The 14,162-nt window shown below is 48.1% G+C and overlaps 1 long non-coding RNA gene across 1 annotated transcript; it reads left to right on the plus strand.

Annotated features, from left to right (window-relative positions):
• The first annotated feature begins 99 nt into the window (after window positions 1–99).
• Window positions 100–13,415, plus strand: LOC137847805 (uncharacterized). Its single transcript, XR_011091080.1, has 3 exons — window positions 100–395; window positions 523–11,219; window positions 11,359–13,415. It is a non-coding gene; the product is annotated as an uncharacterized lncRNA (long non-coding RNA).
• Window positions 13,416–14,162: the final 747 nt, after the last annotated feature.

Raw genomic sequence — 14,162 nt, forward strand, 5'->3', positions numbered from 1 at the left:
GGGAGCGGGGCGGAGTGCGCCTGCGCAGTGTGTTGCTGGGAAGATCGGGGGGGAGGGAGCGGGGAGGGCGGCGCGCGTGCGCAGTGGGCCCGGCTGGGTGGCGCCGGGGCTTGCCCGCCGCGGGTGGCGCATGCGCGGTGGGTGGCGGTGGCGGTTGGTGGTGGCGGTTGGCGTGAGGAGAACGGGCGGCGTCGTGTGCGTGAGGGGGCGGTGGAGGATGGCGCCTGCTCCCTGGGCTGCGCGCTCCTCAGAAAAGCGGGCTGGGTCTTCTCGCCGCAGGTGTTACTGCCGCTGTTTGTGAGGTGGTAGTGAGGCTTTCCAGAAGTTTCCGTCATCTTGTCACCGTTAGCCCCCCACCTTAACTTCGTCCCCGCGCGCGCAGACCCCCAGCCCGGGTGAGCGGATCCCTCGCAGTGGTGGCAAGAAAGGGACGGTGCAGTGCCTGAACTCTGCCAGCGCTGCTTTTAATGGTTACTGCTCCCATGCCACGGGTTGTTAATCTGTTTCCCTAATGTTCCTCAGGCAGTGAAGAGAACCCAGCCACAAGGAACGCTTAAAGTTGAGGCAGCTACACAGGGGAACAGAGGTAACGGCCCTGATCTCTCTGAGGCGATTGGCTCCAGGGCAAACGCATTCTGGGCAGGGCGAGCAGGGAGGACCCCTCACCGCTCTTTTGCAGCAGTTTTTCAGCTTGTAACCTGCTCACAAAGAGCCCAGCCATGGTATCCACCCCGCAGAAAGCCATGGCCTCCGCAGCTCTCGCGGCCTCTCCAGCCACAGCTAGCGACGTGGCGACCCAGACAGAGGTCTCGGGGAAACACGCGGCCGTCCCGCTCTTGGGCTGCAGGCTGTGCCCGAGTCTTCTGTCAGTGTCTGACAGCAGCAGCGCTGGGTATGCCTGTGGGAGGTGTGCCCAGGCTGAAGAATTGCTCAGCCTGGTGGCAGAGCTTTGCGAGGAGGTGGTGCTGAGGAGCATCAGGGAGTCAGAGAGGGAAACTGGCTGGTAGAAGCATACTTTACCTTCTCTAAGACAAACCCTCAAACCTGCCACAGCACAAATGTCTCCTGCTACACAGAGACAAAAGTTTCTTCATCCCACCAGGCAGTAGAAGGGGACCTAAGCCAAGAGGGGCAATGGAAGCAGGTTTCTGATCAGCATGGTAGGTGGGCCCTCTCCCTGCCCACCTCACCTGCCCATCTACCCTTATATAACAGGTATGAGGCTCTAGAACTTGACAGTCAAAACAACATTGTAGATGAAAGCCTGATCCAGTTGGAGAGGGTACCTAAGGCAAGGCAACCTACCCCCTGCATTTCTACATCTGTCAATAAAGAAAGAAGGGTTATCATCATGAGAGACTCCCTTCTGAAAGGGTCAGAGGGCCCAATATGCCCACCAGACCCAACCCACGCGGAAGTCTTGCCTCCCTGGGGCTCGGGTGAGAGACACTGCTAAGAAAGTCACTCGCCTGGTACAGCCCACTGACTACTAGCCGTTACTGGTTTTTCAGGCTGGTAATGATGGGGTAGCAAGGAGAAGTCCAAGAGTGATCAAAACAGACTTCAGGGCTTTAGGGCAACTACTTAAAGGTTCAGGGGTACAGTTTGTGTTTGCCTCTGGCCTTCCGATAGGGGGGATCAGTGTTGACAGGCACACTTGGCGCATCAAAATGTGACTTTGAGACTGGTGCCATCAGCGAAACTTTGGGTTTGTTGATCATGGGAGGGTCTATGCGATACCAGGCCTGCTGGCACCAGATGGGATTCACCTCTCTCAGAGGGGGAAAAGGATTTTTGCCCAGCAGTTAGTGGGGCTGATAGATAGGGCTTTAAACCAGAGTCAAAAGGGGAAAGGGATGAAACCAGGCCTGCCGGTGTTGAGCTAAGGGATACGTACTAGAATCAGCGGGACTGTGGGCTAGGGAGGTCCTTTGGTCTGATCCATCTGGTGCTGTGTCCAATGAAGCACATTTGAAGTGCTCCTATGCAAACGCATGCAGGATGAGGAATAAAGTGGTTGAGCAAGAAGTCTTGGCCCAGTCCCACAGCTACGACATCACTGGCATACGCGGAACGTGGTGGGATGAGTCCTGTGACTGGTGTGTTGCAAGGGATGGTTACAGGCTCCTCAGGAGGGACAGGCAGGGCAGGCGAGGCGGTGGGGCAGCGTTGTATGTAAAGGAGGGGCTGGACTGTGTGCAGCTTGCTGTTGGTGATGGCAAAGTTGAGAGCCTCCTGGTAAGGCTTAAGGGACAAACAAATAAAGGGGATGTCGTTGTGGCAGTCTGTTACAGACCACCTGGCCAGCATGACGACACTGATGAATTAGTCTTCGAGGAACTAAGAAATGCCTCGAGATCAACTGCCCTTGTCCTGATGGGGGACCTTCAAGTTGCCAGACATCAACTGGAATTACCACATGGTCAGCCCAAGCGTGTCCAGGAGGTTCCTAAAGCACCTCTCTGATACCTTCTTGGTGCAGGTGCTAAGGGAGGCAAGTAGGAAAGGTGCCTTCCTAGAGCTGTTGCTGGAGAACAGAGAGGGTCTTGCGGGAGACGTGGCAATTGGTGGCCGTCTTGGTTATAGTGACCATGGAGTGGTTGAGCTTAAAATTTTTGGTGACAGAAGGAAAACTGCCACCCAAACTTCAGCCCTGCATATGGGGAGAGCAGACCACAGGCTGCTCAGGGAACTAGTTAGCAAGGTGCATCAGGACTGATCAGTCTTTAGGCCCTGCCTCCTAAAAGTACAGGATCAGGCAATTCCAAAATATCACGAGTCAAGCAAGCGATACAGAAAGCTGTCTTGGCTGACCAGGGATCTTCTACTGGAGCTTAGGCGTAAAAAGAAAGTGTATGGCTGCTGGAAGCAGGGTCAGGCAACATGGAAGGAATACAGGGACACTGTTCGCACTTGCAAGGAGAAAATTTGTGTGGCCAAAGCCCAACTAGAGTTGAAGCTGGCCATGTCTGTGGGAGACAATAAAAAGTTTTTTTTTCAGATATGTGAACCGAAAAAGGAGGACCAAAAAAAACATAGGTCCGCTACTTGTTGGGGATGCTTACCTCACAGACAAGGACACGGGCAAAGCAGAGACATTTAATGCCTTCTTTGCCTCTGTCTTTAACACCGATGATGGGCTTCGGGACCCCCGGTGCCCTGAGATGGAGGATCGTGATGATGGGAATGACAAACTCCCAACTCACCCTGAACATGTGCAGGATTTGCAGCTCCACCTGGATCCATACAGGTCCATGGGTGCAGATGGAATTCATCCCAGAGTGCTTAGAGAGCTGGCTGACGTCATCACTCAATTATTTTTTAGTGGTCTTGGGAATCTGGAGAGGTCCCGGTTGAGTGGAAGCTGGCAAATGTTGTACCAATTTTCAAGAAGGGCAGGAAAGAGGACCCTGGCAACTAATGGCCTGTCAGTCTCACGTCAGTGCCTAGTAAAATCATGGAGAAGATTATCCTGGGAGTTACTGAAGTGCACCTGGGGGACAACGCAGTCATCAGTCCCAGGCAACATGGGTTCATGAGGGGTAGGTCCTGTTTGACAGATTTGATTTCCTTTTATGATTAGATCATCCATCTAATCGATCAAGGGAAACCAGCTGATGTGATCTTTTTAGACTTCAGCAAGGCTTTTGACATGGTTTCCCGTAGGATCCTACTGGACAAACTATCCAACATATATCTGGACAAAAACATCATATGATGGGTGAGCAATTGGCTGACAGGCAGGGCTCAAAAGGTGAATGGGCCCACATCTGGCTGGCAGATGGTCACTAGTGGGGTCCCTTAAGGCTCCATTTTAGGGTCTGTCCTCTTCAATATTTTAGAAGAGGAAGGTATTTTGAGCAAATGCCGACAATACCAAACTTGGAGGAGTTGTGGACTCAGATGAGGGTGGAAAGGCCTTACAGAGAGACCTGGACAGATTGGAGAGCTGGGCAATCACCAACCACATGAAGTTTAACAAGAGCAAGTGCCAGGTCCTGCACCTGGGACGGGGAAACCCTGGCTATATGTACAGACTGTGTGACGAGATGCTGGAGAGCAGCCCTGCAGAGAGGGATCTGGAGGTTGTGGCTGACAGCAGGATGAATATGAGCCAGCAGTGTGCCCTGGCAGCCAGGAGGGCCAACCATATCCTGGGGAGCATCAAGCACAGCACTGCTAGTCAGTCGAGAGAAGTGATTGTCCCACTCTACTCTGTGCTGGTGTGGCCTCACCTCGAGTACTGTGTGCAGTTCTGGGCACCACAGCACAAGAAGGACATGAAACTGTTGGAGAGTGTCCAGAGGAGGGCAACGAAGATGGTGAAGGGCCTAGAGGGGGAGACGTGTGAGGAGTGGCTGAGGGCACTGGGCCTGTTCAGCCTGGAGAAGAGGAGGTTGACAGGGGACCTCATCACGGTCTACAACTTCCTCGTGGGGGGGGGTGGAGAGGCAGGTGCCGACCAATTCTCCTTAATCACCAGTGATAGGACCGACAGGAATGGTGTGACAGGAGGTTTAGGCTAGACATCAGGAAGAGGTTCTTCACCAAGAGGGTGGTCACACACTGAAACAGGCTCCCCAGGGAAGTAGTCACTGTGCCAAGCCTGCTGGAGTTTAAGAAGCATTTGGACTTAGTCACATGGTCTAAACTTTTGGGTAGAGCTGTGTGGTGCCAGGAGTTGGATTCAATGATCCTTATGGATCCCTTCCAACTCGGGATATTCTATGATTCTATAATTTCTTAGAGCTGTTTCCATCAGTATGTATGGGGCATTACAAAGCATTTCCGTGGTAACCATGGCTGTCTTTTCTGGCCAAAGAGGATGCAAATACTTGGTGAACATGGTAGTGTAATGTAATTGAACCCCAGATTTCTGGTCGTCATACAATGCTTTGAGAAGTTCTACTTGGCTGCTTTGTTAGTGTAATTTTTTTTCAACAAAAATCGTGGTTTAATTCGTTACCACAGTAAACTTGGCTCCACAGTAATTTCTTATTGGAAGCACAGCAGAGCAGAGGCCAGCCAGGCTGCATTGCAGTGCAAAGGAAAAGGGGGAGACACCTCTCCCTCCTGTGGAGTATGAATGTGTACATGTGTCACACGCACAGGTGGTGGTGCTGCTGCTGTCGTCATCCACCTCAGGCTCCGACACGCAGCTGCTAGCCAGCGAAAGCCTCTTAGGGCTTTCGCAATCAAAAAGAAACTGCTGACTGTTGCTAGTAGGAATCCAGTATTCTTGGCAGCACTGAGTAACTTGCTTGCATTGCAAGGAGAGCCATTCAAAAGTAGAGGCGTGAGATGAAATACCACTTGCTATTTTTTGCATGGCTGTTTACAACCAAAAATACACTGAGTGCACACTTTCACTATTGCCTTGACACCAGATCTAGTTACATAATAATCTAATAATTATATAATAACATAAAAGGGATTTTTAGTTTCAACTTCTCATTCAGCAGCCCAATCTATGTTGTGTAGAGCTTTGTGAGAAAATTTACTTTGTGCTGCAGAGTTGTATTGGTTTCACTACTCTTTCCTACTCAGAATATATCAAAAGTAAACTACTCATATTTTCATTTTTGTGGTTACTGGTTGTAGTGTGAAACAGTTCTGCGCAGTTTGTGGTGGGGCAAGGGTTCGTTTACATGTAGGCTGTTCAGTTCTGCTCTGACAGCTTGTGAGAGCCTTAACATTACTGGGAAGCAGCTCCAAAGGCTGTGAACTGCTAAGAATGAAGTTTTTCATGACTGTTTATTTGAGCTTTGAGCAAAGAGAATGAAGGAAAAAAGCTGTGATTTTTGTCCCCCGGCTGAATCATACAGAAACTTAGGACAACTCATTCTGTGGTGGGTAATTGTCCCGTGTTCAAACTGGCATATCACACTTATCAAACTTTTTGTGCTGACTTGGTTGGCATGCAAGCCTCTTCTTTGCAAATAACAAAGCTCATATTGATTAGAAAGAGATGTAAAATGGAGCCTAAAAGTTAGAAAGAGATTTTGGTGGCAAATGGAAACAGTGATTATTTTTTTGTTTTTCAAAACTGGATTTTCTTTTCCAAGTAACTTGATCTCCACCATATGGTTTTGTCCTTCTCAGTTCTCTTCTGTTGCCGGTGATTCCCTAGTAACTACTGTGATGTTACTCTTTCATGTCTCCCAGATGGAGGTATATCGTTTTCATGTCTACCAAGTTACTAAGTGAAACCAAAATATGTTAGGGGAGATAATTGGAAAGTATTTGTGTCTCCAGTATACCTTTACCTACAGTCAAATTTGTTTACATAAGCCCATCGCATCTGGAAGCTGAAAAGATATGTACATGTAAGCCCCTGCAGAGACAGGGATGTTAGTCACTGCTGTCCCTTTCTGACTGGAACAGCTATACAAAGCTTAGGGTCTTGCTGGTATTTGTCTGACTGCATATACACGATGCAGAGCCTGAACTAGCTAGCAGCTGGCATCTGTGATTTCCCAGGTCTTTCTCCACCATGTTACATTTAGTGGAAAAAGAATTTGGCAGCTGAGACAGTAAACAGGACTGATACAAACCTACATACTTCCAGAGTGTGTGCAAGGTCCTGATTCTCTGAGCTACTGGCGGCCCAATAAAAAAGTATCACCATTGCTGTTGACAGACCACAGCTAGCTCCTGCTAGCTTTGTCAGGCCTAAGGAGCAGGGCCTGTTAAGCAACTTGTTATCAGAACCTGCTTTGGGAAAAGAAGCTTTGTAGTGAGTGTCTCATGTTACAGTGTGGAGTTTAAGGCAGTAGCAGAGGCCTTGAAAACACGGATGTAGTCTGAAAGAGGACGTCCAAAGATCTAAAAAAAATCACTTAAATGCAGTTACCAGTCAGGATATATGGCCCTGAGCTAAGAAAAACTGCTGTAAGTATCATAAAGAGGAAAAAAAAATAAAAAAGAAGGAAGAAGCTAAGCAGGAGAAAGGCTGAGCAACAGGATAACATACCTGACAACCTGGGGAAGTAACACCTTCAAACAGTGCACAGCATGAGTTCCAGCAGGCAGAGGCCTAAGGCTAAGAACTTGCTTAGAGAGTCAAAAATCTTAGGGTAAGATCTCACCACAGGGTGTGCTACACACACCAGTCCTAAGCTGTCAGCATACTTCTGGCTTCAAGGACCCTGACTGTTACAGATCTTTAGGCACAACAGCATTATCCAGCACTGTGCAAACTGAGATCAGTGTGAGTACCTCCATGTGTTTTCACCTCAAATTCTGTGTATTTCACCTTTTTAACTGCTAAAAAGTCCCTATTGCACATTACTGCAGTCTAGCTGGTTACTCTTGGTAAAAGGCACCGTGTTTCCTCTTGGACACATATGAACAGATACTTTTATCAGTCCCTGATGCACAGCCTGGTAAAACAGTGCATTCAGTCTCTGCAATGATTTGCATTAAGTACCTAGACCCTGTTGCCTGGGTCATCACGCTGTCATAGATAACTGCATTTTATTGAGGCTGTCAATCATTATTTACATTACCATAATTTTTACAAGTCCTGGAGTAGGTGAACCATTACTTAGATTCCAGTTTGCAGGAATTGGTACAGCATAAATTAATTTACGCTTAATCTAATTTTACATGTGTTCTGGAGGTTTATTTATCTCCTGGTGGCAGCGTACTTCTTTTGCAGCAGCAATGATTTTGATGTTTCCTTGAGAGGCTTCTACTTTAGTACCCATGAAGCTGCTTCTAACCTTCCACAGTCACTCAGTTCCACTCATTTATTCTAAAGACAGCACTGAACCTGCTTCAGTGTTTGTCACAGTAGTGAAGCACAGCTGTTCAGGTTAACTCAAGTTGTTAGACCATGAGGTAATAGGCAGTGGCTGAGGAAGCACTGGTAACTCTCAGCAACCTCTTAAGTTGCTACCAGCCACAGCCAGAAGAGGATCTGAATGTGACTTGTTTGGCCTTATCAGTGCCCTCTCACACATGGGTGCCTCAAGGTCTGAAAAAGCTATCAAAAGGGACCATAGCCTTCAGACTGAGAAATCCCACTCCAAAGCAGTGGTACTGCTTGAATGAAAGATATGATTCGTGTGTGTTTTCAGCACCACACCCACAACCATGGAAATTCCATTAGAGTTTCCATCAGCGCTGGGATACCACAGATGTTAGCAGTGGAGCATGCACAGAAGCAGCTGTAGTTCATACATGCTAACATGTGGGTAGTACGAGATCAAAAGGAAGCCTAGCCTTTAGTATTACATGGGGATTTAAATTTCATGTAAGCAGTGATTCATACTTGGGGGTCTTTTAATTTGAAAGCAATTTGTTTTTTGTTGTTAACCTTTTAGATTGATGGGTGCTCAGATAGCTGACAAGAATATTGGCAATTCACTGTAACATAACAGCATGGCAAGTGCATTAGTCTATCTCCATGACAGGCTTATATATTTATTACACTAATTATGTGGGTGTAATAATTGCATTAGGAATATCTCAATGATATTTTCCATCTATAAAATCACTACCTAGCACGTGGAAGCTGACAAAAGACTTCTCAGCTGATTGAAATCCACAAGTTTGCCGTAAACATAACATAATTTTTCTCACTCGGTATGAAAACCTGTGATTTTTTTTTTCTTTATTGAGTTTCAGCTGCAGTAAATACAGCGAGTGTATTAAGTTCCAAATTTGAAATCATTGTTAATTCATCTTACCCCATTTATTCAGGATGCAAGGGGTGAGGGGAGAAGTTACTTCAGGGAGTGGCTGCAAGGCATGCTGCCTCTGAAAGCTATTCCTAGGGCATTGCTTCCAACAGTCCAGCTTCACGCCAGCACTGTGCCTGCAGTTAGAATGTAATCTCTTCATATATAGTATTTGTTTTTGTTTACAGGCTCTCCTGTGGTCATATCAGTGTCACTTTGCTGCTCCTGGATATGAGGTTTGCCAAGAAAGGCTGTGTGGGAGCTTGCAGTTGAATTCCAGGCTGCATACCACTTGATGCCCAAAGCATTTTAAAGCAAGTATCGTCTTTCTGGCTTGTAACAACCACAGCTAGTGGCTGTGGAAGTTTATCCCACCAGTATCAGTGCGCAGAAGAGACTACTGACTGGACATCAAAATTAAACTCTGTGCATCTTTGTATGCAGAAAGACTACTTGTCGATAAAGAGAGGGAGGCTTTGAATTCTACATTCTTCAAGAAAGTTTATGTGGAAGTAAATGAAACCTTTTAACCATTAATAGTTTATTTAATCAGTATTTTCTTTTGGAGCACTAGGCAATTGAAAGGGAAGGAAATAAGAATGATTTGGACATGACAAATGCCAGTGTGTGTCTCTGAGGACAGTTAGCTGATGGCTGAGGCTGTTAGGAGGAAGGGTTATTCTCGCTGTAGGGAGGTTTTACAGCGCTTCAGAGTACAGACTCTTTGCCAGCTATTTTAGTATTTAGGCTTACTTTCAACTTCTGTCCTGTCTTTGTCCCTGTCTGTGCTGTATTAACAAGCACAAATGGAAGCCAGAAGCTGCGTGTTGGCCTTCCGTAGTTCAGCAGAGCTGCTGTGAAAAGGCTAGACATCTGAATGCTTCCAAAACAAGACCAATTATTGCATGAGACATTAGAATGCCAAATAATGTGTATACACAAATAATGTGTACACAAATAATGCAGCCCATTGCTATTTCTGCAGTCAGACAATATCACAGTAAGGGTCTTCCCCGCTTCAGGGCTGGACTAAGCAGTTGTGGAATGGCTAGCACTACAAAAAGCTCCTAGGGAAGTGACATCAGAAATTGGCACCAATTAATCTAGAGTGTTGATTCCAAGAATAATATTTATCTGAAAAATACTGAATCAAATCATGCAGGTCTAACTGGGCCTACTATGAATAAATTAGACAGTTTATTTTTGTATGAGTCATTAATCATATTACAGTCATCACTGTGGTTATCTGAAAGTATTTTAATTTAATCAAAATACAGTTAAAACTCATTTAAACAAATTTGGCTTTAATTGTCCTGCCTCACACACAGATTAATCTTTTCTAGCATGGTGTGAAGAATTAGACACCAACATAGATATTTTTTCGTACATATCTGACTATGGATTTATGCATTTGTTGGTTTTGAGCATGCACTTTACAGCAGTTTGCTTCTATCCTTACTTTAGGATAAAAGAGAACAGTATGCCATGCTCTGTGGCTTCCGTGACAGTGTGCATAGCTCGTACAGGCCACCTGCTGTGGTGTAACGTAACTGCTGCAGTGCATTGCTTTCCTGGCATATGCATAACCTAACAGCTGGAGGGTGTGAGCCCTCTGGATTCATCAGGAAATGGCTTTTATGTGCACCTACTCAGTACATTTCAAGCCATTTGTAAAATAATGCTAACTCCTAGGTCACAGAGACCACACCATCACTGCTGTTTGCAGGGGCATGTGTGGTTTCACTTCTGAACTTCTGATCAGAGTGCGGTCAAGAACAAATTCAGACCCTAATGCACTGAGCTTTGTTCAGCCAGGATTTGAAAACCTCCAAGGACAGAGACCCCACAGCCTCTCTGACTCCTGCTACTGTGCTTAATTATTCCCACAGTCATTTTTTCTTATTTCTGTCTATGCTGAACCACTCTAGTTGCAGGCAATGTCACTGTCTCTTGCCCTCCTAACAGGCACTGCTGGGAAGAGCCCATCCCCATCTCCTTGATCCTTGATCATCCGTAGGCAAGGGGATGTTGTCTGGTGCCCCGAAGCCTTCTCTGCTGCAGAAGGGCTGGACCTCATAGGGTTTGCAGAGCCCGGTTAAGGCATCATGGGTGCTGAGCAAAAGAGGGATCATTCCTGCCGCCCCCAGGGAGAAATACAGGGGAAAATCCTTGAGAGCAAGCCTAGGGCTGCTTTTGAACTGGCATGGGAAAAAACATGGGAGCCCAGAGGGCTGGCCAGCAGTGCTAGAGTGTGTGGAGAGCTTGTGGGACTGTCACACTGCCTCAAAGGCAGGCGTGAGGTTTTATTGAACTCTTGCTGAATGGATTTGGAGATGTGTCGTGGTTGGGGTGAACTGATGGTGCTCTGGGAAAATACAGCCAAGGTTGCAGTGACTGCTGGGAAACCAATGCTGAACACAAGATTAATGCTGCAGTAGCTCTCAGTGCCCTTCCCAGAGCCATCGGAGCTTCTTCGGCGGCCCTGTGTCATTCGGGCCGTCGGGAGACCCAGGACGAGCGCTCAGAGCAGCAGAGGTGAGCGCGCTGGGGACACCTTGTCCTGGGCCCTGGGCCCTGGGCAGCTGGAAGGGTTTCCTCCTTGAGGGAGCTGCACAACTCTTGCAGCCGGCCCCGGCTCGGCCCATGCCCATGGCCTCTTGTCTGCCTTTTGCAGCGTGACTCCTGCTGCTGCAGCGCCGGTGAGAGGGAGCGGCTCGTCATCGCCACTTCTCCCCAGCTCACCTCAGCAGGTGGAGAGCATGGCCACGGAGCTGGACGCCCGCTGTCCCATCTGTCTGGACAGCCAGGTGAACCCCAGCTACGTGCTGCCATGCCTCCACCGCTTCTGCTTCGCCTGCATCCAGCGGTGGGCTGAGAGCAAGCCCGAGTGCCCCCTGTGCAAGCGCAGGGTGAGCTCCATCGTGCACTCGGTGCGGGCGGACAACAGCTTCAAGGAGCTCGTCATCCCACCACCTGCGGAGGCACCGCTCAGCGCCCACCTTAGACAGAGTGTTTTCATCCACTGTCAAGCTACAGCACTACAAGCAGAGGCTGCAAGCCTGCTGCCCAGGGCTCTTGTGGGTGGTCTCCAGTCCCACATCTTTGCATCCATCTTCAGGGAGCACCCATCTTTATTTCAGCCCCTGCTACCCTGGCCGCACCTGGGGCAGATGTTTGGGGATAATCACCAGGAAGCATCTGGGGTTGAGAGCCTTGTGTTTAACTTGAGCTTCTTTGGTCTGTCTGAGGAGCACCACATGCAGCTGCTGCAGCCTTGCTTGCAAAGGCACACAGCAGGTTTTGTTCGCCGGCTTATTACCATTGCCGTGGAGCAGTGCAATGAGAAGGCGCACCATGTGCTGCACAGCCATGCTGCTAGGAGACAGGAGGGCAGCTCTGCTGCTTCCCTGGAAGGGAATCCTGCCCCTGGAGTGGAGCCGTCCAGCAGCTTTGTTGTGTCCAGCACACGGGAGCTCCTCACCAGCTTCTCAAATGCCTTCCTGAGGATCCCAGCCATGTCCCCTCCACTTCCAGCCAGTGCAGTGAACCTACCCCTGTGAGGCCCTGTCGCAGGCAGAAGGACCAGCAGCAGAGCCTCATTACCACCGAGCAAGAGGCCACATCATCTACACTAGAAAGGTCCTTCAGAAGCTGGTGAAACAAGCTGGTCCACGGGGACCAGGAGGCTTTCCTTAGTAACCTAGAAGTAATGGGCACATAATAAAACAAAGGCATTAAAATTACCGTATCAGTATATGGCTGCCAAGGACAAAAGTGAAGATGAGTGTCATACAGTTCCACAGATCATCCCCTAGCCTTTAAAAATGGGTGCAACACTTGGCCATCTCTGGTCTTCGGTTCCTCCCCCACGCTTCACAACCTTCCAAAGATGAATGGCCTCACAGTGATACCAGGCAGCCCACTCGGCACCATCAGACACGTTCCATCGGTGCCAAGGGATTTGTATGGCTTAAGTTTTGCTGTTGGAGCAAATAACGCCCTACCTTGGGTTCCCAGTTTAGCCATACCAGCCCTCTGATACATTCGTTTGTTCGTTTGTTTTCCTGAGCATCAGGATGCCCTGTTCTTGTTGGAGAAGATCCAAGTCATGATAGTCCTTTTGATCTTTATGCTTCAGAGCTGGCTCCCCTAGAGCTGTTCCACAGCTACCTCTTACCTGAAAAAGCCAAAGCTGTCCTTCCTGAGGCCCAGGGAGTGTTTTGCTACTCTTGCAACTCACCTTCCTCACTCTCTACAGGATCTTGAATTCCTCTGTACTAGGGTTACTACAGTCAAAGCTGCTGTTGACAATCACAAGTCTGACCAGTTCCTCCATGCTCATGAGTTACAGATCCAAGATGGCATCACCCCAGGTTGGTGGATCCAGCGTCTGTCGCCCCTACTCTCTCCAGAAATCACCCTGATAGATTTTCTGTTGCTGCAGATGCCAGGCAGGTTGAAGATTGCCAGGAGAACTAATGTCAGTGACTGGAGAGCAAGTCATGCCAGCAATATTGTACTTCTGTGTCCAGCACAGGTGTTCTAGCTCAAACTTAGCAACAGGGAATATAAGAAGGCAGTACCTGGAGAACCTTTCTCAGGGGTCAACAGGGGTCAAACATACTCCCTTAAAACATCAGAAAACAAAGTAAGGTGGGGTGTTCTGAAGTTTGGTTCATTGGTTGGATTTTGGTTTGTACAGTTTGTCATTATTGTTCAAGCAATAAAATACGTTCAGTCAGAAACTCTCTTCCTGTCTTACACATGAAGGTATTCTGATCAATTTAAACCCACTGGCTGTTGGGCTAGCGTGGCCTTCCAGCATTTCGGCATTCATACAGTATTCATGAACAGTGAGTACATGTAAATACACTAAGTACTTAAAGAGATGTAAGCATACCACTTTTCTTGCCTTTCATTTTGTGATTCCAAATATGCTGAACTTTTGTAGTTTTGCCTTCATTCCTCTGATTAGTTGTCCTTTCCCACACCTGCTCAAAATTGATTTAATCTTCCTTGGACTTGAACTGTACCTCACACAAAACCTCATTCACAATTCATGCCTTTTGTGGTGGTTTCCGCTGGGCAGCTGAGCTCCACCACAACTGCTCTCTCACTCCCCCTTCTCAGAGGGAACAGGGGAGAAAATATGATGAAAAGGACTCAGGGGTTGAGATAACTCAAAGATCTCAGAGCTCTGACACACAGAGATCACTCAGCAGTTATTGTCATGGGCAAAACAGACTCAGCACAAGGAGACTGAAGAAATTCATTATGTATTACTAACAATCGAGAGAAGTGAGAAACAAACTAAAAACACCTGCCTAACACCCACCCTCTTCTTCCTCCTCCCCCCTAAGCAGTGCGGGTGAATGGGGGCTGTGGTCAGTCCCTGACTCTTTGCCTCCTCTGCGCCTTCATGGTTCCTCCCTGCCCCTGCTCCCCGTGGGGTCCCTCCTTCCCCAACAGAGACTGTGG

The sequence above is a fragment of the Anas acuta genome, chromosome Z (genome assembly GCF_963932015.1).
Source record: "Anas acuta chromosome Z, bAnaAcu1.1, whole genome shotgun sequence".
NCBI classification, from domain to species: Eukaryota; Metazoa; Chordata; class Aves; order Anseriformes; family Anatidae; genus Anas; species Anas acuta.